Genomic DNA, 23,387 nt, shown 5'->3' with positions numbered 1-23,387 from the left:
TTGACTTTCCAACAGAAACTGAGGTTAATAAAGAAAGACAGTGAGAAGAAGACATTTTAAATACAAGAGTGGCAAAAAAGGAGAGTGAAGTTACCTGGAACCTAAGTATCCTGTTGTCTGTTTGCATCAGGAGTCTCATCCTTGAAAGCTGATAGGAAGCTCTCACGGTCTCCAGCTCCTGACCAAGCATCAGACTTATTTCCTGAGGATGAAATAAAATTCGTATCGTATGGCAAGGCAAGAAGAATTTAAACATAAAATTTTTCTCTGCCCATTGGGTCTCCTGCATTTACCAGACCTCCCTAGGAGATAATGAAACCACTAAGTGGCATTTCAGGGGGCTCCAAGGAGCTCCAGTTCTTTATGTCTCAGTGCAGGAAGAATTCAGCGAGAAGCAAAGTGATTTATTAGAATAGGATGCTTATGAGGCTTACAAGTGGGAGGGCCAGAGGATGCCATGCCCCAAGAACTTAGTGGGCCACAGTTTTATAATCAAAGGAAAAGTGGGGAGGGGGAGAAGACCACCTTCTTCCTCATTCTTGAGTAGATGTCACACTTCCATCATCAGTTCCTCCTCCATGTCAGGTGGGGGAGTTCTCTTGTCTCTACACGGTCAAGGTGGGACTGTCATGGCACTATGGAAAAATTATTTCAGGTCTCAGTACAATGAAGGTCTTTCACTTTGAAATGTCACCCTTCCATAAATTATTATTATTTTTTTAATGTGTGCAGAGAGCGTGTCCTAGGGGTCATTAACTACTGAGCTCAGTGGGCAGGATGTGGGTCTCAATTGTGTGCCACAATTGTTTTATTGTTTTTGGGGCACGTCTCATGCTTCTGTTGCATGGTTTTGTTGTTAAGCAAGCCTGCTTGGTTTTGTGGTTAAGCAAACATGCTTTCTCGAGTGATCATTAACTTACAGGTGTCTCCCATTGTTTTTTTCTTTACTTACAATCCCCTAGTGGGATTAACCATTTACCTACTTTGTCCCTTTACTCTGTCCCTATCAATAACATTCCTTCCTAATCTTGTAAGGGGTCAAGATGACTCATTACTTGCTTTGCACATGCGGATCTGGATTGTGTAAACCATCAATATGTCATTTAACGTATAACCCTTTATCTCAAAAATGTATATAACTGTGCTTTGACCTCTAATAGGCAGAACAGTCCTCAGAGCTTTCTGAAAGACTGTCTCCCAGGTTATAATCCTCAGATTGGCTCTAATAAAAATTTCTATTTCTTTCTTAAATTGACTATTTAAAAAAATTATTTATTATATTTTTATTTATTTTTGGCTGCGTTGGGTCTTTGTTGCTGCACATGGGCTTTCCCAAGTTGCGGTGAGCGGGGCCTACTCTTCGTTGCAGTGCGCGGGCTTCTAATTGCGGTGGCTTCTCTTGTTGCAGAGCATGGACTCTAGGTGCGCGGGCTTCAGTAGTTCTGGTTCATGGGCTCTAGAGCGCAGACTCAGTAGTTGTGGCGCACGGGCTTAGTTGCTCCGCGACATGTGGGATCTTCCCGGACCAGGGCTCGAACCCATGTCCCCTGCGTTGGCAGGCAGATCCTTAACCACTGTGCCACCAGGGAAGCCCTTAAATTGACTATTAATTAATTTTTCAGTGACACTGGGGTGATAGTTCAACATCTTGATCCTGAACAGACTTGGTAGCAGCAGGGAAAAGAGACCACAGAAAAGGCCAAGGATAGGGATAGTTGGGGATTCTGATGCCAAAAGTTTGGCCTCTGTGCACCAGTGGTGAATCAAATCTTGGAGACAGAGTTCTGGGTGAAGTAGAAAAGAATAACTTTATTGCTTTGCCAGGCAAAGGGGGACAAAGCAGACTCCTGCCCCAGAAACTGTGTGTCCCAACCCAGGAGGATTTGATGAGGAGTTTTATAGCAGCGGTTCAAGGTTGGGGTTGCTGGTAAGACTAGGGTGTGTGCAGGGTCTGCATTCCTTTAATCTTGTCTCAGGTGGTCCATCTCCTAATCTTCTTTTTTTTTTGCGGTACTTGGGCCTCTCACTGTTGTGGCCTCTCCCGTTGCGGAGCACAGGCTCCGGACGCGCAGACTCAGCGGCCATGGCTCACGGGTCCAGCTGCTCCGCGGCATGTGGGATCTTCCCGGACCGGGGCATGAACCCGTGTCCCCTGCATCGGCAGGCGGACTCTCAACCAGTGCGCCACCAGGGAAGCCCCATCTCCTAATCTTGATGAGCTTCTCTGGTCGCCTTAATCTTACCTCAGGTGGTTTCCTGGCTGCTTCTCCCTTGATTAGCAACTGTTTGAATCTGCCCTTTGGAACTCAACGAAGGTCATGGAGGCTGTTCCCTATAAACAAGAAGTGGGGGACAGAATGTCTTCTGTGTCCAGGAGCCCACAGGGTCCTGCTTAGTTTTAACTCCTTGAGAGGACCAAGGAACAGGGCCCCATCACCATCTACAAAAACAACAATAATAATATGAAGGGTAAGACTTGCTAGGGAGAACCATCTAAAACTAGGAGATAAGGCAGAAATATGATCATGTAGGGGAGCAGAATTTGCCACCCCAAAATATGTCTCTTTGTCATCTTAACTATTTTAAGCTGGTTAGTTTCTAAGAAGCAGCAGCCATGGGAAAAACTCTGAAAACCAAGTAGGAGTTACCCTTTTGTAACAAATATTTACATTTGCAAGGGAAAAATCTCTATTTGTAAGGGTGTCTCCCTCCCAGTACCGGGGAGGGGAGGATGACCAAATCTCTAGAAACTCTTACTAAGGAGAAGGCAACGGCTTAAAAACCATCACAACCTTACCCTTGTTTACTGTGTTTTTCCTGCTCACCTCCTAGAACGGACTTTCCCCACCCTCAACATCGTCTTTTGTCTTTAGCTGAAGATGGTATATAAGGTGATGGCGAGTTCTGGGGATAATAAGCATGGGATGGAGAAGCCACTGCAGGGCTGAGCAGGACCCAAGAGGGCTGATGCATGGATCACTTGAGAGGTGAAATGATGGAGGTGTAGCTCATATAACCTGTTGCCATTGATTTTTAGCCGCGCTTCTTGCCGTCAGTGGTTTGTATTCAGGGCTCTGACAGGCAGCGCAGCCTGTTGGAAAGAGCTTGCAGTGGGAGGTGGGAGACCTGGGTTCTACTACTTGTTTTATCACCAGCTTGCTGTATCATCTCAGGCTCTGTTTCAGGGAAGCAATTTCACCATCTGTGAAGTGGAGCTGATATTGCCAGGAAAGAACATGAATATTAGGTTAACAAAGGATCATAATTAGTATCTAGTGATTGAGTGAAGCTTTGTCATCATGAATCTTAGTCCTTCTTCCCTCATTTAGGCATTTTTATTTATGACTCATTGAATCAGCCTCAGTTATTCACTCAGATGCTAGGCAACCGTGCACCCCAGTGTCTCTGCCTGCCCCCAGTTGTGACCCTCATGCCCAGCTCCCACCCAGGTCTTTTCCTCGATCTTGAGCCAAAGTAAAACCATCCCTGGCTCCAGGGGTGGTAACAGAGGCTGTGGCTCTGCTGGAACCTTGACTTTCAAGGAGCCAGGATCCATAAGGAGATGAGGTAGACCACTAGATCACCACTGGAGCTGGCCCAGGGCCCAGCTGGAATGTAGGAAAGCCTTTCCCTGGACTAGTCTTGCCTTTGAAAAATGCAGTGCAGGAGAGTGTAGTGGGTAAAAAGCAAGCATAAATATTCCTGGCCATCTAACTTTATTTGGGAAATAAATGTTTGTATAGCAGGGATATCAGTAATCTGAAGTCAGACCGGGCTGTGTTAGAATCCCGCTCTCCCACTTCTAACGGAGCGATCTTGGACACCTTATTCACCTTAGCTTCTTCATCTATAAAATGGGAATAATAGCCACCTCAAGGAGCTATTGCCATGAGACAATGCGCCTTAAGGGCCTGAGAAGTTTTCAATTAATGTTAACAATGCGTGTCTGGCTACAAACTCCAATATGCCTACTACACAGGGCCGGCTTTGGAGGGTAGCTAAGGCTCTGATGAAGTACGAGCTGCTGGCTCTTGGGAGGCTGTTCTCCATGGGCCTCTTTTTCATACCTTATGAAGAAGGCAGTAACTGCCTTTTGCTCTGGACTTTTCAAGCATGTTTGTGTAATGAAGATAGAGACGGTATGTCCCCTCAGGTCAAAGGGCAGGCATGCTTACTGTCCAACATAATTAAGATAATGCCTCTCTCTGGAGCAAAGGGCTGGCTTGCTTACTGCCTGTTATAATAGGTTCAGGCTCCCTAAGCTAGGGGGTCCTCTCCTATATTGCAACCCACCGTGTGTGCAGCTGTAACCTGACCCTCTTCACGATGCCCTGTCAGAATTTGGGTTGGGGGAACCAGCACGAAAAATGTTCATACTCTGGCTACTTCTGTGAGGAATAAACTGTCCTTTTTTTCTGAGGCAGGAGTCTCATGTCTTTTACCAATATCCATAAAACTATGGTTGACTAACTTGTTAGCATGCAAGAGGGCTGAAATCTCTGATCCTCTGCAGTTCTTGACACTGTCCTGGTCTCGGATGTCTGCTGTCATCTAGAGAGGAGAGAAGAGGTGGAAGCAGGAGGGCAAATCTTCCTCTTCCCGAATCTTGAGTGTGTGCCAGGGGCCTCCCTGGGAGTGCCTTCTTTCTGCTCCAAGGCCTGCAAGTCCATCTGCAGAAAAAGCATTTCTGGAACAATTGGTGGGGTGGAGAACGAGAGAAAACATAGGACAATATATCAGGTCTTGCCTTTTGCACAGAAAAACGTACCCCAAACTCCAGACGTTTGAGTACCACCTTGATGTTTATTTTAGTCATATTTGTCCACAGTCTCCATAACTGCTTTCATGTTACTTTTAATTGACTTGCCCTTTTATTTATTCAGATAATTCTTTTAGCAAGAAACTTGATCTCACTATGATAAATGGAAAATCCTGGATTGCTTGGTATAAACAGAAGACAACTTGGCAAATAAATACGATGAAAACAGAAATAACATTATCAAGTAATAACCAGATACAGTTGCCCCCGAAGACCTTGGTCCTCTTCCCACTGTTACAAAGGGATATGAGCCAGGGTTAGAGAGGGTTTAAAAATAGACTTTCACCAAACAGACTTTTCCCTTGATGGAACAAGCAGCCCTGGGAGATGAGTGAAGAGGGAGGTTGTCTGATGCCATGGGAACTTGCTACCCCAAATTGTCCAAGTGCTGGCAGAGGTTTGGGTGCTGCACTTTGGGAAACACTGGCCAGAAGTGATGCTTTACCAAAAGGGCATCCTGCTCCTTGAGTGTCCTCCTTGCTTCCACCTCAGTGCTGGCCCTGCCTCCAGTCTCTACCTTCCTCCAGAACGGCCAAAGGAGGCTTTGCACGCTCCAGCTGGACTGTCACTCACGTCTCAGGACTCCCTGTATCCCGTAAGATCATGTCCAAGCTTTTGAACCAGCAGTCAAGGTAATCCACTAGTTCTTGTCTGTCCAACACATGTCCTGCTTTCCAGTCAAACAGGACCACTTACAGTTCACGCCTTCATTCAGCAGTTTATTGAGTTTTGCCAGCTTGTGTGGTGTTCTAGATACTGGGGCCGTGGGCACCTTACCGCTTTATGGGTTCTAGGCACTTTTGCCATCATGGGCCGCTTTCTCCATAAAAAAATACAAAAATAATATTTTATAGCTGTGTTGGTATAGAGGTGAATAAAACCCAGGCTGGAATCATTGTTGTCATATTCATTTGTTTCTTCTGATTTTAAAATAAAATTAAAAAATGATACTTAGGAATTCCCTGGCTGTCCAGTGGTTAGGACTGGGTGTTTTCACTGCCAGGGCCCAGATTCAATCCCTGATCCCTGGTTGGGGAACTAAGATCCCGCAAGACGTGCAGCACAGCCAAAAAAAAAGAAAAAGATACTTAGGGCTTCCCTGGTGGCGCAGTGGTTGAGAGTCCACCTGCCGGTGCAGGGGACGCGGGTTCCTGTCCCAGTCTGGGAAGATCCCACATGCCACGGAGCGGCTGGGCCCGTGAGCCATGGCTGCTGAGCCTGCGCGTCCGGAGCCTATGCTCCGCAATGGGAGAGGCCATAACAGTGAGAGGCCCGCGTACTGCAAAAAAACAAACAAACAAACAAAAGATACTTAAAGAGTCATGGGCCCTAGGTATTGTGCCCGCTGTGCCTAATGGGAATTCTGCCCTGACGGGGGCATGAAGAGTGAAGACACATGGACACAGACACACACACACAGTACTTATATACCTGAAGCTACTCTCCAGTTCCGTGAGAGTTTTCTGCTTTCTCACCTCTCTAAGCTGTTGTCCGCTCTTCCTTACTCCATTTCTTCCCTTCTCTGCTCCGCGGGTAGTGCTCAAGCACACCCTTTATAATGTGTGGGCTGAGGTCTTGGACATATGTGTGCTGCCAGGTAGATCAGCACTGGGTCCTCCAGCCCATGGAGTTGGCTTTTCACCGTAATTCATTCACTTTGATCAACACAATTAGGGGGTCACTGGTCGATGCCTCTACCTTCTCAGCTTCCTTTGGAACTGTTCTAGGATAGCTGCAGCCAGGCCCAGAGCACACCCCAGCTCCCAGTCTTCACTCTTCAAGCCTTCAAAACTCCTAGACTATAACATATAGAACCTGAGTTTTGCCCTAAGGCAATCCTGTGTTTGTTTATCTAGTGCAAAACTCTCTAATTGCTAGGAGTCAGGAGCCTACTGCCCTGAAAATAGGATGTTAATGATCTAAGGAGAGACCGCAGCTGAGTAAGCTAAGCTAGCATGTTGGCAGCCCCTCTCAGGCTGATCGAGTGCCCTTTGGAGAGAGCTGCAGGGGCAGCATCCAAGGAGGCAGATCCAAGGTCCCTAAAGGCCCAGGTGTCATCCCAGCTTGTTCATTGCATAGGAAATATTTACAGAGCAATCACTTTGTGATAGACACTGTGCTAGGGCTAGAAATAATGTGCTGGGCCCAGAGGAAGCCTCTCCTGGTGGCTGTCTCCCTCCCCAGAGGTTAGGTGTCCAAGAAATGTTTTCATTTTATTACTTACCTTTCTGCTGTGTAACAGTTTCATTACTTATCTCTTCCTGAAGTTGTAAATTCTTTGGGAGAGGAGAACACTTGTATATTTTTGTCTGGCACATGGTGTATGCGCAATAATTCTATATCAGATGTCTTAGTCTGTTTGGGCTGCTATAACAGAAATACCATAGCCTGGGTGGCTTAAACAACAAACGTTTCTTTCTTACAGTTCTGGAGGCTGGGGAGTCCAAAATTAAGGTGCCAGCAGATTCGGTGTCTGGTGAGGACTTGCTTCCTGGTTCATAGATGGTGTCTTCTTGCTGTATCTTCACATGATGGATAACGGAAAGGGAGCTTTGTGGGGGTCTTTTTTATGACAGCACTAATCCCATTAATGAGGGCTCCACCCTCATGACCTAATCATTTCCCAAAGGCCTCATCTCCTGATACTATCACACCAGGAGTTAGGATCTCAACATATGAATTTGGGGGGACATAAACATTCAGTTCATTGTATTAGACGAACATCTGAAGTTCCACCATTATTAGTTTATTCCATTGGGTTTTGCATCACCTTCTTTCAAGCTGCTTCTTAATATGCAAATCATTTGTATTTGACAAAAATACATTCAGGTCCTGGGTCCTTAGTTATTTAATTTTGTTAATTTATTTAAAATAGGTGGTATATTCCTATGCTTCAAAGTTGTGAATGGTACATAACCCAGCATCCTGATAATATCTGGTGACTACAAAAACGGAGCCTGGAAACAGAGACGGATGGAACAGGGAAAATGTCAGCTGGGGTACAAATGTGGCTGTCTTTGTCATTTTGCTGTCTTGTGTTTTTCTTCTTACTCTGTGTCTATGTTATATTATGTGGTTAATCAAAAAGCAAACAAAACACCTTTACTATCAAACAAAAAGTCATTGGTATCACTACATGATTAGACATGGTAGAACACCTTTATACTAGACATTTTTGTTTGTTTCCAAGTGATAAACTTAATATTAAAACACACACACACACAAATACCATTGAATGACCTAACTGAAAAGTTTAGAGATCTTCAGGCCTGGCTGGATCTAGGTGCTTAAGTGGTGAAATAAACAAATATTAGCCCAAGTCTTTCCTTTCCAGGCTAGCAAACCTGGGAAAAAATATATATTTCCCAATAATTTCCCAAATGTTTTCAGTCCTGGGACTAATGCTGAGTATTTCTGATTGGCCAAGCCTGGGTCTTATACTCCCTCTTGGGAGTCAGGACAGAGCAGGGGAGTCAGGATGCTGTTATCAGAAGAAGGAGGGATTGATGCTGGGAAGGCAAAACTACATTCTTCCATGACACCTCCTTACTCATGAGACTCATCCAAGGCCAGGGACACAGCCTAACAATCCATTTGGCTTTATATTTACTTTCTGAGAGCTCGCGGGTCAGAGATGACTAAACATTTCTGGCACATCATTAGGATAATTGAATCACAAATTCAGGGCAGAGAGAAGCATTGATTAGTTATGTTGACTGATTACCAATGAGCCTGACTTCTGCTCAAATCAGAAAATGGAAAAGAGGGTGAAGATACCCTGGTCAGATTTGCTTACAAACCATGATTCTACACCTGCCATTTTTTTTTTTTTTTTTTTTTTTTTGCGGTACGCGGGCCTCTCACTGTTGTGGCCTCTCCCGTTGTGGAGCACAGGCTCCGGACGCGCAGGCTCAGCGGCCATGGCTCACGGGCTCAGCCGCTCTGCGGCATGTGGGATCTTCTCGGACCGGGGCACGAACCCGTGTCCCCTGCATCGGCAGGCGGACTCTCAACCACTGCGCCACCAGGGAAGCCCTACACCTGCCATTTTTACTATAAACTTGTTGGCATTTTTGATCTCCCTACTTTAGTTTAAAAGTTAATGCGTCCTGGGCTTCGCTGGTGGCGCTGTGGTTGAGAGTCCGCCTGCCGATGCAGGGGACACGGGTTCGTGCCCCGGTCCGAGAAGATCCCACATGCCGCAGAGCGGCTGAGCCCGTGAGCCATGGCCGCTGAGCCTGCGCGTCCGGAGCCTGTGCTCCGCAGTGGGAGAGGCCACAACAGTGAGAGGCCCGCGTACCGCAAAAAAAAAAAAAAAAAAAAAAAAAAAGTTAACGCATCCCACTTCTTTCAGAGATGCTCTCCCACAAGGCTGTGTACTGCTCTTCCACAGTACACAGCCTTGCAAGGACTGTCCCTTGGCCGCATGTGGTCACATGAGCCAACCCGGGGGAATCTATGGTGTCAAAGAAAAAACATTTTTCTGACACTTACTAAAGAAGAATAACAAAGACTTTCTTCAAGGGGCTACTGCAATGGAGTTTGCAGTAGGGGAGAGAGATTGGGCTCAACTCCAAATACAACATGAGAAGTGGGGATTTATAGCCAAGGAGCTAAGGAGGGGAGTGGTCAGTGATGGAAAATTACTAAAGAGGGTAGGGTAATTCTTACTAAACTGACCTAACAGGAATCTTGCTGAAGATAGCCCAAGGTGATCAGATAGTACCTGGGGAACGGTGGCAGATGAGGAATTTGATCAGATTTTGAGGGTGGAGAGTCTGGCTAAATTGACTTGACAGGAGTTTTGCTAAAACCAGGCAATGCAATGAACACGAAAGCCTGAAGGTTGAGGCCTCATTGAAAAGAGCGGTCAGAGGAGCCTGACAAGTTTGGTCAAGAAGAGAGTCTTTGATAAACAACAAGGTCCTGCTGTATATCACAGGGAACTATATTCAATGTCCTGTGATAAACCATAATGGAAAAGAATATGAAAAAGAACGTATATATACATGTAACTGAATCACTTTGCTGTACAGCAGAAATTAACACAACATTGTAATCAACTATACTTCAATAAAATACCAAAAAAAGAGTCTTTGTCAATGGTTCAGGGCTCTAAATTTTGAGGACAGTGTTGAACGATAATCTAGAGCATATTAAAACTTTTAATTGTTTATTTTAACAAAAATCAATTAGAATCAGGCAGCATCCAATCTAGCAGATAGGAAGGAGCTCCGAGCAGCTGTACAAAATGAGAGACTTTTATAGGCAGAAGGGAGTAGGAATAAGGAAGTTATACTAGGCAAAAAGTGGCTTGGTTATTGCATGGTCACTTTTCTTTAGGGGATGATGGGGGGGCGTCTATCAGGCAGATGACCTATTACCTTCCTGAATCGGTCCCCAACAAGCGTTCTTTCTGTCCAGTGTCCATTGAGCCAAGAGAATGAGACCGAGACTGAGTCTGGTTCAGAAGCAAAGGAAAGCTTTATTCTTGGAGCAAAGAACGGAGAGACGTGAGTTCGCAGTAGATGCTCTCCCCGGAAAGCTGTGGGCAGGGCAGCTTTATAGCCGGGAGGGGGCGGGGTTCCACCAGGTCTGACGCAGACGCGCTGCTCACGGCTCCAGGTCCCAGAGCAGGGTGAAGCCTCTCTGCGCACCGCCCATGGCCGCCATCTTGAATCGAGGTGCCGTGTGCGCGCTTCTGCACACGGCCCGTCTTGCCGGCGCCGCCATTTCTCGTGAGGAACGCAGGTCTGAGTGGCCGGGTGTGAGGCCTCCGTACGCAGCACCCTGTGAGTAAGTGAAACTAGACTAAGCCCAAAAGAAAAACAAAAGGTTAGACTTTATTTTATTACCCAGATTCTAGTTTTATTTCCCGGAAGTTAACAGTTTCTGCCGGTGATAGCACTAGTGCTGACCAGGCGATTTCTGAGTGGCTGGTTTAAGACTCCGTTTCTGGGAGAGCGGAAACTGTGATTAAGTTCAGTCTTGGTTTGGTGACGTGGGAAAGCATAAGCGACGCCATTTTGGCCTGTTGTTTTTTAACAGCAGTCATTCAGGGATTGGGGGGAAAATGTAAAACTGCGGAGCTGCCCGAATTACCACTGTTTTGAGCCCAATTCCATAGCCTTCTTTTTGGTTCTTCAAGTTACCTAACATCCTCTCTATTCATTCCTTTTCTTCATGAATTTGCCATCTGTTACTTGCGCACAAAGAACCGATCTAATGTAACAGAGGCGTGCAGTGTGATCTGAGCATGTTTGTTAAGTCTGGCATGTTGGTTTCTTCCTCCGTAAAATGAGACTATTAATTTCTATTTGATGGACTGGTGTAAGGATTTGAAATATAATGGCTTAGTGCAGTGACAGTATGTTTTGCATTAATGAACGATTTTTAAATTGGGAGATCCGTGGATGGGCAGGCTTCTAGGAGTCAGTGAATCTACCAGAATGTATAGGCTGAACTGTGTGCATGTGGGGGGGCATATGCATGTACAATTACTTAATTTTTTTGAAAAGAGAGTTCATTAGATTCTCCAAGTGGTCCCTGAAATTATGTGAAGAAATACCTCCCCATCCCCAGCACTAGACTAAGCTCTGTGAGGTCAGGGATAATCCTGTCTTGTTTTCTTCTCTATCCCCACCTCCTAGCACAAAGCCCGGCACTGAATACATTAGCCACTCAACACATACTTGTTGAATGAAGAAAAGATGAACCTTAAGTGCTTTGAGGTTTGATTTCCTCTCCTATAAAATCAGAGAGCTGGCAGAGTTGTCTGAAGTTCATTTCATTTCTGACCAACAGTCCCCGGAATTGTATATCCCAGAGAAGTGAAATGGCACGCCCAAGAGAGCTCCAGGGCCCCAGCCCGTATTCCAGGGCTCTGGTGTCTACAGGGCATAGGTTTCTTACACTTGGTTCAAAGGCTTCTACTCTTGTTGGATGTCTGGTTTCTCCGAGAGTTGTTGCTACGTGTAACTGAGGTGAGCAGTTGTCAGGTGCCTACTGTTAGGTCCTTTGGGAAGGCAGATATAGGGAAATGGCTGATAGACTGTTGATGTGTTCTTCTGACCCCCTCCAAGGAAATGGCATCATAATTTGGGGGGACTTGGCTGAGTTCTCTTCCCCAGACTATCTGATCACTCTTATTCCAGAAATGAGACACCTTTGTTTTCCACTGATCATGGTGGCAAAGGTGATACTGAGCCTAGAGCTGGTGTGTGTGTGTGTGTGTGTGTGTGTGTGTGTGTGTGTGTGTGTGAAGGGGGCACACTCATGCTCTGTTAGTATCATTGAAAGTGGACAAGACTCTCTGAAGTGGGGATAACATCACAGAATGGATCAGAATTTTAATGGTGCATACCTTTTCTTCCACTTTCAAAATTGCTATTTCCAAAAAATCAATTTCAATTTTAAAAAGTTTGCTCTTCCAAAGTGAGAATTTTAAGTAATTCTCACTTTGGGAACTTTTCTTAAGGAGATTATATTAGCACAAAGAATTGACGAGTCAAATCAACCTCAAGTGAATCATACATATAATCTAATGCTTATCCTTACTAGTGATTAAAGATTGCAAGCGAGATGTAGGCACAAACATTGCATTCCTTTTATGAAGGAGCCCAGATCTGTCAGCTACAGCTTCCTCTTGTTCTGGGTTAGTTTTGGTTTCATCGGTGAGTTCCCAGTGATGGGTGTGGATCATTGTCCTCAGGTGAAGCATTGTTGGCTTTGCGGTTTCCCAGTTTTAGCCTCCATTAATTAGAAATGTCTGCGTGATTACTACCTATTCTCTAGCCAGTCATTGTCCACAAATTCCAGGTTTACGCTCAGTAATCAATCTAGACAAGCCAGGTACATCCTGCTAAAATTATTTTAGAGATAAGCTCTTCCTGGTCTCTTTCTTCTAGTAGATACCGTTAGCCTATTTTCAAGGAAGTCTTGAAATGAATGGTGGAGGCCATTCATTTCCAGGTATTCCCCGGCTGGGAAGGAGGGAGTCATGGACTGTTGTAACTCCTTCCTTTCCAGAAGTAATCTGAAAAGTACAAAAAGTAACATATAGGAGGGTGGTGATTACCATATCTTCATGATGATTGTTAAAATGTAATTCTCAAAATGTTGAAAAGCATAGTTTTTATAAAATGCATAGTGAACATGTGTGAGAATTTCATTTAACTTATTAATAAGGGAAAACGCAGAATGAAAAAGCTGGATATAAGAAACTGGAGGAAATTAGGGGTTCTGTTTGGGGCGCAATAAGTTTGTGATGCCTATGACATATCAGAGTGGAGAGGGCAATCAGGCAGTCGCGTGTATGAATCTCAAATTTAGGAATGAATGGGATAGAGACATACATTCATAAACCAGCACCACTTAGATGATATTTAAAGTCCTGGAAATGAATGAGATCGGCTTGGAAGTTGGTTGAATTAAGATATTTTTATGCATTGGAACATTGTGGGGCTCTTAAAAGGGATTAAACAGCAGTGAAAATACGTTTATGATTTATTGTGGCATGAAAAAAACTACGCCTTCGAGAATATAATGCGTGATACAACTCTATTTGACTATCAAAAAGTTAATAAAGTGTAAATAATAAACTTGGGCAAGGTATTCACCCACCAGTTAGTATTACTATTACTAGTCTGAGAATTCTTTTTTCAATTGTCAGAGAATTAACAAAACCAAGAGCAATACTTACAATCCCTTGCGTTCTAACTTATAATGCCTTGCATTTAACTCATGTGTTGAGATTTAAAAAGCACTTTTGTGTATGTATTTCAAGTAATCCTCAAAAATACCTTCTTAGATGGGGGAGGGGTATTCTGATTGTCTTCTAGTCACTACACTGGTGAGGGAGGGAATCTCCTACCCTAAATAATATGAAATTGCCTGAACGCAGAACACGGCAACACTGCACAGATGAGATGGACAGCTGTTTATGAGTCACACATGTACTTACAGCCCTGGGGGAGGAGGACTCTGCATGCCCTGCAGGGCCACAGGGGGTTTTTTCTCTGAGTGAACAAGCAAGGACCATGGTGGGCAGATTGGGTAGTAACAGGAGGGTAAGGTGACCCCTGGTTCCTGAGGAGGATGTGATTGACTTCTTGGGCTAGCAGGGAAGTGAAACCCATTAGGGTTTCACTCAGCCGACTGAGTGTGGTGCAGCTGTCTCAGCAACAGGGGAACTAGGCAGGTTGTTACCGAATGAGATGCAAGGCCCTCCTTGTGTGGCCCTAGCTGAACCGACGCCCCTCTTGGTTCAGTCAGGGAGTTCTTCCTTGCTCAGGTTCAAACTGCCAATAAGGAAACTGAGTTTGGTGCAAGAAAGACAAACTTTTATTCAATGGCCAGAGAATGGAGAAGGGGAGCTCATGCTCTAAAGACAACTTCTTCCTAATTACAAGCAGGAGCAAGATTTTTATAGGAAAGGATGAAGAGGTTATTGGGGGCGGGAGTCTTTTGTCATCCGATTCATGGAAATGAGTGGGGATATCCCAGAATGCAGTTCACACCTCTTTTCTGCCTTGTCTGGCCATTTGGTATCTGGGTCCAAACAGGCTGAACCAATATGGCACTAGCAGGTGGAGATTTTATCACAATGAGATGGTAGTGATATGTAGAGCAAACTTTGTCCCATTTTGAAGTTCAGGCAGCTTATACTGGTTTCTTGTGGTTAAGCCTTCTCGTTCCTGTCATATAAACACAGCTAGAAGACACAGTCCTTTTTGGTTTTCAGCAAATTTGCCTGGAGGTCTTCATTAGAACTGGGGGGCTTCCTTGCCTCCTTGTCTAAGACAGGTGTACTTGTTTTATAGAGACAGTTTAGGTGCGGGTTAGGGACCCTTGGGTTGCTGCCCTGAGTGACAAGGTGGGGAGCCTTTCCTTCTGGAAGGGGGCATATATGGCAACAGCAGGGGAACCCACAGTAAGGCCTTTGGGGCCCTGTGAGGCTTAAACAGGCCAAGGCAGCATGTGAAATTTCAGGCTTTACAATAGAGCGTGAGGAGGGCAGCAGTTAAGAATACCTGTTTTACAGATGAGAAAACTAAGAGAATGAGCCACATGCCCAAGGTTACCCAGGGACAAAATGTCGTCTTTTGCTAAGTCATTTTTATAAATTTTTATTATACAAATCTTCAAGCATGCATGAAAGTAGAGAGAATAAGTGAAACCTCATATAGCCATCATAGACCACAAGTGGCTATCTAAACTTAAACTAATTGGAAAAAAAAAATCAGTTTCTTGTCTCAGTAGCCACTGCAAGGGCTCAGCAGCCATCTTTGTCTCCTGACTACCATATCATACAGCTTAGATACAGAACATTTCCCTCACTGCAGAAAGTTCAGTTGGATAGTGCTGTTCTAGATTTAACAATTATTAATTTCTTGTATATTGCATTCACCTTTATATTTTGCTATACTATTTTAAAGCAAATCCTGGGAATTCCCTAGTTGCCCAGTGGTTAGGGCTCCACACTTCCACTGCAGGGGGCATGGGTTTGATCCCTGGTTAGGGAACTGAGATCCCACTTGCCACGCAGCATGGCCAAAAACAAAACAAAACAAAACAAAAAAAGCAAATCGCAGTCAACATGGTATTTCTCCCTTAAACAGTTCGAGGCATCTCTATAAAGTAAAGGACATTCTCTTATATCACTACAGTGATCATCACATTTTACAAATCAACAATAATTCCTTAATCTCATGTAACACCTGGTTTATAGTTCAGTTTTTGGATTGTCTTCATCATGTATTTTTTTTTTGGCTGCGTTGGGTGTTCATTGCTGAGCGCGAGCTTTCTCTAGTTGCGGTGAGCGGGGGCTACTCTTTGTTCCGGTGCGCGGGCTTCTCATTACAGTGGCTTCTCTTGTTTCGGAGCATGGGCTCTAGGCGTGCGGCCTTCAGTAGTTGTGGTGCGAGGGGCCAGTAGTTGTGGCTCAAGGGCTCTAGAGCGCAGGCTCAGTAGTTGTGGCGCACAGGCTTAGTTGCTCCGTGGCATGTGGGATCTTCCCAGACCAGGGCTTGAACCCGTGCCCCCTGCATTGGCAGGTGGATTCTTAACCACTGTGCCACCAGGAAAGTCCCCATCATGTCTTTTTATAATGGGTTTTCCCATCGGGATCCAGACATGGTCCACACCCTGACATTTGGCTGTTGTGTTTCTTGAATCTTTGTAAAGTAACAGTCCTTACTTTCCCTCTGCCTTTTTCCTATGCCATGAACTTATTGAGAAGACAACTCCCAAAGTGTTTTTTTTAATATGTTTTTTATTTTTTTCATATTGTTTTCTATTATTTATTTATTATTTTAAAAATTTGAAGTGTAGTTGATTTACAGTGTTATATTAGTTGCAGGTGTACTTGGTTTTTTTATATCTTTATGGGAGTATAATTGCTTTACAATGGTGTGCTAGTTTCTGCTGTACAACAAAATGAATTAGCTATATGTATACATATATCCCCATATCCCCCCCCTCCCAAAGTGTTTTGAATTTAAAAGCTTATTTTTTTTCTCCACTGACACAGTCTCCTTGAACTCTTCAAACCATGAAGGTCAGACTCTGGGGCTCTGAATTAGGTTTTGAAGAAGTTAGCAAAATTCCTGCAGGGTGGTGGGGAGGTGACAGGCTGTCAAATCACTGGAAGTAGTACATGTTTATCATAAATCTAATGTTTGGTCCTGAAGAGTGCAGTGGGGCCAGGGAGGGAAGAACACACCCATGCCGTTAGCAATTTGGGGCCAGCTGGGTGGGCTGCTGTGGGATTGGGAGGAAGTCAGAACAGGGGGGCTGGAGTTGGGCTGGGAGGACTGACAAACAAAACTTGAGTTTCATGAAATGAGGGACTTGGACTCCTGAGTTCACCACTATATCCCTAGCACCCTGAACAATCCTGACTCATAGGGAGTGCTCAGTATTTGTTGGATGAATGAAGGAAGGAAGGAAGGAATGAACAAATGAACCTCTCTGGCTCAGATGCCTCCTTTGCATGGGATAGAGGATAACATCTCCTGCAGTGCGTTTCAAGGATTATGTGATTCAAGTGTGTTAGTTTCCTTGCCTTTTGAAAGAGAACTCGCTTTGATATTAGTGGATTTTACATACTGTAGATTTTTCTGAGACTTGCTGGATGACAAATGTCCTATGCCGTTGTTCTTATGGGTTTGTTAGAAGGTGGAAATATTTAATAATATCCTTCGAACTAGGAAGGAACTTTGAGACTGAAAAATGAAGCAGGCAACTCCATAAGGTGCGATTACGAAGTTTATTGTGGGTAACTTGCATACAGGCAAATTGTTCTTGTACTTATTGATAACTCAGTTTGCTTAATTGTCTGTCTTAATTTGGTCAACGACTCTTGGTGAGTCTGAATAATTAATGTGCATTTCAGAGGAGTTTTACAATCTTGGTGGCCTTTGATGACTCTTTGGATCCCCTGAAGTTGCTGTTAGGTAAAAATGAACTCAGGATTCCAGGATTCTTGCTCATAGGAAGGAGGGAATTAATGCCTACTGATTTTTATTATTTTCATGTTCTAAAGGGAAAATATGTGATATTTAGCACCTCTGTCCTGTAAATGTGTTTTTTTTGTCCTACTTGCCTGGCCAAATCCCATCAAGATATGATTTAAGGATACAAAGTTTATAAAAGTAGGAAGCTCCTTCTTGATGAAATGCCAAGAGTGTGTTGAAAGATGCAAAGCAAATCGTTCACATCTCTTATACCTTCCAAACTGGCACTCCAATCCCAAACTGCTGCTTAGCACTGTGTGACCTTGGGAGGTTACAATTTCTCTGAGCCTCCAGGGCTGGAGGGGAGGGGATAATGGGGGCTATTGTTTCATTAGTACAGAGTTTCAGTTTAGAATGTGAAAAGTTCTAGAGAGAATAGTGGTGATAGTTGCACAACAATGTGAATGTATTTAATGCCACTGACATGCGCAGGAAAAAATGGTTAAAATGATAAATTTTGTTATGTCTATTTTACTACAATTAACAAAACAAGAGAAAACAACAACAAAAACTTTTGGCTTCAAAAATACTAATTCATTCAACAAATATTTATTCAGTGTTAATAAGTGCTGGGCACAGTTCTAACCACCAGATAGACAATTACAGGCAAGTCACTTCTTTCTTCACAGAGCTAACCATTTATTAGGGGACAGGCATTAAAAAATAGTCATGGAGATGAAAGTGTAATTCAAAATCAGACCATTAACATAGAAGCTTTCTGTTACCTGCTGTGCTAGGCCTGAATGGGGCAGTTCTGGCCATTTCTTCCATGATTCTGTTACTTTCAGGGTCACAAGGAATGTCTTTATTTGTCACGACAGCTGGAGTGACATGCAGGAATGTAAAGTTAGGTCATGTGACTCCCCTACTCAAAGTCAGCCAATGAGGTCTCATCACACCTCTGATCTTGTTTTCTGTCCCTTCCTCCCTCCTTCAAAAGAGTGGTTGCAGCTGGTCCATCATCCACCTTCCTTTAGCCTGGGGAAGCCAGGGTAGAGAGAACAATAAAAGAAAGAAATGGGGGCTTCCCTGGTGGCGCAGTGGTTGGGAGTCCGCCTACCGAGGCAGAGGACACCGGTTCGTGCCCCGGACCGGGAAGATCCCACATGCCGCGGAGCGGCTGGGCCCGTGAACCGTGGCCGCTGAGCCTGCGCGTCTGGAGCCTGTGGCCCGCAAAGGGAGAGGCCACAACAGTGAGAGGCCCGCGTACAGCAAAAAAAAAAAAAAAAAAAAAAAAAGAACGAAATGATAAGGTCAAATCTCCTAGTAAATGTGCTTATGGGTCCTCCTGAGGGGGTTCATCACAGAAAGACAAGGGAGGGTCCTTAATCAGTCACACAGGGCCCTGTACTTAGAAGGGCCCTACACTTGGTTTAAATGCTCTGCAGTCACCATCTTGAAATGAATAATATTTGAACAAAGGGCCCCTCATTTTCATATTGTATTATGTGGCTGGTTCTGGTCCTCATTCATGGTATGGAATGCTTTTAGTAGGACATACCTGTTGGTTGAGTTTACGTATGATAAACAAACTTGGAATTAATGGGATTTATGGAAAATGTCAGTGTCAACCATGTAATTATTAGAGTATGAAATGGACCTATTGTATCACTGAAATAGTCCTGCTTTCATCCCATAGAGGGCACGTATGTGAGCCTGAGCTAGTGTGTGTCCTATTGCACAAAGAAGGACTTGAGGAGTAGTGCTGGCCATCTCAGACTTCTTGCTTCACCTGAGTCTCATGGTCACTCTATCTTTTGAATTATTAGTAGAATTTGATTTTGGATAAGATCTCTATTATGGACTGAATGTGTGTGCCCCCACTGAATCGTCCGTTGAAGCCCCAGCTTCCAGTGTGGCTGTAAGGAAGTAATTAAGTTTATACATACAAGCACAAAGCAGGGGGTCATGTGAGCACACAGCAGATGGAGGCCTCCTACAAGTCAAGAGCAGAGGCCTCAGAATGAAACCTGCCTTGCCAGCACCTTGATCTTGGACTTCCCAACTTCCAGAAATGTGAGTAGTAAGTGTCTGTTGTTTTTAAGCCACCCAGTCTCTGGTATTTTGTCATGGTAGCCCAAGCTGATGAGATAACCTCTGGATCTGGTGGGACTGATTTGACAATTCTATGCCTATGTACTGTCACCTGACCTTGACTGAACTATCTAAAATTGCCCCTCCCAGGCACAAGAAAAAATGCTCAACATCCCTAATTACCTGGGAAATGCAAATCAAAACCACAGTGAGATATCACCTCACACCTATCAGAATGGCCATCATCAAAAAGAACACAAATAAATGTTAACAAGGCTGTGAAGAAAAAGGAACCCTCATACACTGTTGGTGGGAATGTAAATTGGTGCAGCCACTGTGGAGAACAGAATGGAGATTTCTCAAAAAACTAAAAATAGAACTACCATATGATGCAGCAATTTCACTCCTGGGTATATATTCAAAAAAAAAAACCCCAAACCACTAATCTGAAAAGATACATGCACCCCAATGTTCATAGCAGCATTATTTACAGTTGCCAAGATATGGAAGCAACCTAAGTGCTCATCAACAGACAAATGGATAAAGAAGATGTGGTGTGTATACACACACACACACACACACACACCCCACACACATATACACAATGGAATACTACTCAGCCATAAAAAAGAATGAAAATTTGCCATTTGCAACATGGATGGACTTGGAGGGTATTATGCTAAGTGAAATAAGTCAGGCAGAGAAAGACAAATACTATATGATATCACTTATATGTGGAATTTAAAAAATACAGCAAACTAGTGAATAAAACAAAGAAGCAGACTCACAGAGAGAACAAACTAGTGGTTACCAGTGGTGAGGGGCTATATAAGGGTGGAGGATTAAGAGGTACAAACCATTATGTATAAAATATATAAGCTGCCAGGATATATTGTACAACACAGGGAATATAGCCAATATTTTATAATAGCTATAAATGAAGTATAACCTTTAAAAATTGTGAATCACTATATTGTACACCTGTAACATATAATATTATACGACTATATGGACTTCCCTGGTGGCACAGTGGTTAAGAATCTGCCTGCCAATGCAGGGGACACGGGTTCCAGCCCTGGTCTGGGAAGATCCCACGTGCTACGGAGCAAGTAAGCTCATGCGCCACTATGACTGAGACTGTGCTCTAGAGCCCGTGAGCCACAACTACTGAGCCTGCATGCTGCAACTACTGAAGCCTCTGTGCCTAGAGCCCATGCTCCACAACAAGAAAAGCCACCACAAAAGCCACTGCAATTAGAAGCCCACGCACCGCAGCAAAGAGTAGCCCCTGCTTGATGAAACCAGAGAAAACCCACGCGCAGCAATGAAGACCCAATGCAGCCAAAAATAAATAAATAAATTTATTAAAAATTATACAACTATAACTCAATAAAAAAAATCTAAAAAAAAAAAGATGTGAAAAAGAAAAAATAAATAGCCCCTCCCTCCCCAGTCACTCTTCATCTCCTTATCCTGCTTTTTGTTCTTCATACCATTTGTCATTTTCCAATATCATATTAGATGTTGTGTTCCATTCCTAGGGTTGCTATAACAAAGTACCACAAACTGGGTGCCTTAAAACAACAGAAATCTATTCCCTTGCAATCCTGGAGGCCAGAGGTCTGAAATTAGGGTGTCAGCAGGGCCATGCTCCCTCCAAAGGCCCTAGGGATGATCTTCCTTCTCTCCTAGCTTCTGGTGGTTACCAGCAATCCTTGGCCTTCCTTGACTTGCAGATCACTCCAACCTCTGCTTCTCCCTTCACATGGCCTCTTCCCCCATGTGTCTGTGTCCAAATTTCCCTCCTCTTATAAGGACACCAGTCTTTGGGTTTAGGGCCCACCCTAATCCAGCATGACCTCATCTTAGCTTGATTACATAAGCAAAGACCTTATTTTCAAGTAAGGTCACATTCATAGGTACCGGGTGTTAGAACTTGAACATATATCTTTTGGGAGGACATAATTCTACCCATTACAGGTGTTAGTATGTTTGTTTTTTTTACCTCCCCCTCTCCTTCTCACTAGGTTTTAAACTTCCATGGCGGCAGGTCTGGTCCTCTTTTGTCCCTGCTTCTAACCACAGTGGCAGGAGCAGTGCTTGATACAAAAGAAAATTGGTCAAAAACAGTTTGTTGAATTAATACATGAGTGTTCTATTCTGATTCAGATATTCGTAGGACTGTTCTGGCATTGACCCATTTCCAATTCTACTCACTCCCACAGTTTGGGATGGGCTCCCTAGAAAACAGCAGCAACCTTGTAAAAGTCCTTGAAGAAATGGTCTACTTAGGGATTTTTGAAACTTTTCAACTAGAACAAGAAATAGCTTGTAGCAGCTGATGCATTAGTATTAGGCTTTCAAGAGCAAGGAGTAGTCTGAGAGATGTTGTGTTTGAATGACAAAATGTGTTTGTAACAAAAAGAAACGAAATCTACAGAGATTTAATGTCTCCACTTGACCTGTATTAACATGGGAAAAATAATTAAACAAGATTTTTTTTACTTTAAAAAAAGATTTATTTATTTAATTTATTTAATTTTGGCTGCATTGGGTCTTCGTTGCTGCATGGGCTTTCTCTAGTTGCGGGGAGCTGGGGCTACTCTTTGTTGCAGTGCACGGGCTTCTCATTGTGGTAGCTCCTCTTGTTGTGGAGCACGAGCTCTAGGTGCGCGGGCTTCCATAGTTGTGGTGCAGGCTCAGTAGTTGTGGCTTGCAGGCTCTAGAGCGCAGGCTCAGTAGTTGTGGCGCACGGGCTTAGTTGCTTCGCAGCATGTGGGATCTTCCCGGACCAGGGCTCGAACCCATGTCCCTGCATTGGCAGGCGGATTCTTAACCACTGCACTACCAGGGAAGTCCCTAAAAATTTTTTTGCATGTCACATTCTCATTGAAAGAAAGGATAGCAGAAGTGTTACTATTAATACAATTTTTAAAATCGTTAGCCTTAACACCATGCCCCACCCATATTTGAGTTCAATTATCTGATCTTTGTTCTCCCTTATGGCATTACACCTCAGAGTTAATCATTACCATCACTCTTCTGACCTGCCAGTCTTACCAGCAAGCCTGATGTAGCTCAGAACAGAGAAATAGCTATTTAATTGGTCATAGTTCTCAACTAGCAGAACCTCAAATTCAATAACATTTATAATATCTCCAGCTCTTATAAGGACATTTGACTAAAAAATGTTTTTTTCTGGGCTAGCTGTGTGAATTAACCTAAAATTATGTAAGGCAGCAGGACCTGGACTTTTTGGAAACAGAGACCTGGTTTAGAACCCTCCCTGTGTCCTTTACTAGCTGCTGTAACCTTGGTCAAGACCCTCAACCACTCTGAACCTCCTCAGTCTTTTCATCTGTAAAATGGGGACTAATATCTGCTATTCAGATTAAGCTAGGGATCAGGTGAGATACTATAGGTGAAGTTCACAGTCCAGTGTTTACAAAGGGATCAAATAATTTTTTTGTTGTGGGGAGGCCAGGGAGTGAGGTGGGGATGTTACTGTTCAGAATGTCTTTTGGAGTTGATTCATTAAAATTATGCAGGTAAGACTGGTATCCCAGAAGTTTTCTGTTTGTGTAAACCTTTTTGGCAAATACCAGGAGCATGAAGGAAGGCAATAGGGGTAGATTTGGTAAGTACCTCTTATTGCCAAATGATAGCTGTATCTTGCCTTCCATGCCACTTAGGAGTCAAGGGGGTGGGAGTTAAGCACCAGAAGATACTAATGTATCTCAGGCATAGACGTGAACACTGACTACGCATACCTTTCATACTCCTACCAGATAATTAACTCCAGCATTAATGGTATAAATGGATAATCAAAGTGCATATTAAAACTTTTCTTAAAAATAAAAATAGCATTGGTGATTACTGCCAGTTACTGAGGTTGCAGAGTGCAGTGTTAAGACAACTCCTGCCTTCGCTGGCTGTGTGTCCTGGGCCCAGTCACTTTACCTCTCAGAGCTGCAATATGCTCATCTGTAAAATAAGAATAACACTAGGACCCTTTTGTT

General features: G+C 43.8%; 1 protein-coding gene across 3 annotated transcripts in view; it reads left to right on the top strand.

Annotated features, from left to right (window-relative positions):
• Positions 1–10,488: 10,488 nt before the first annotated feature.
• Positions 10,489–23,387, top strand: part of GRIN2A (glutamate ionotropic receptor NMDA type subunit 2A) — a 446,460-nt gene continuing 433,561 nt past the window's right edge. For 2 of the 3 annotated variants that reach the window (XM_079944202.1, XM_079944200.1), the window contains exon 1: positions 10,526–10,615. The gene's annotated coding sequence lies outside the window, so the exon portion shown is untranslated. Of the gene's footprint in view, positions 10,655–23,387 lie in introns of all 3 variants that reach the window. The other variant, XM_079944201.1, reaches the window with a different exon arrangement.

The sequence above is a fragment of the Stenella coeruleoalba genome (genome assembly GCF_951394435.1).
Source record: "Stenella coeruleoalba genome assembly, chromosome: 15".
In the NCBI taxonomy this organism is placed as follows: Eukaryota; Metazoa; Chordata; class Mammalia; order Artiodactyla; family Delphinidae; genus Stenella; species Stenella coeruleoalba.
This window is presented reverse-complemented; position numbering and strand designations above follow the sequence as displayed.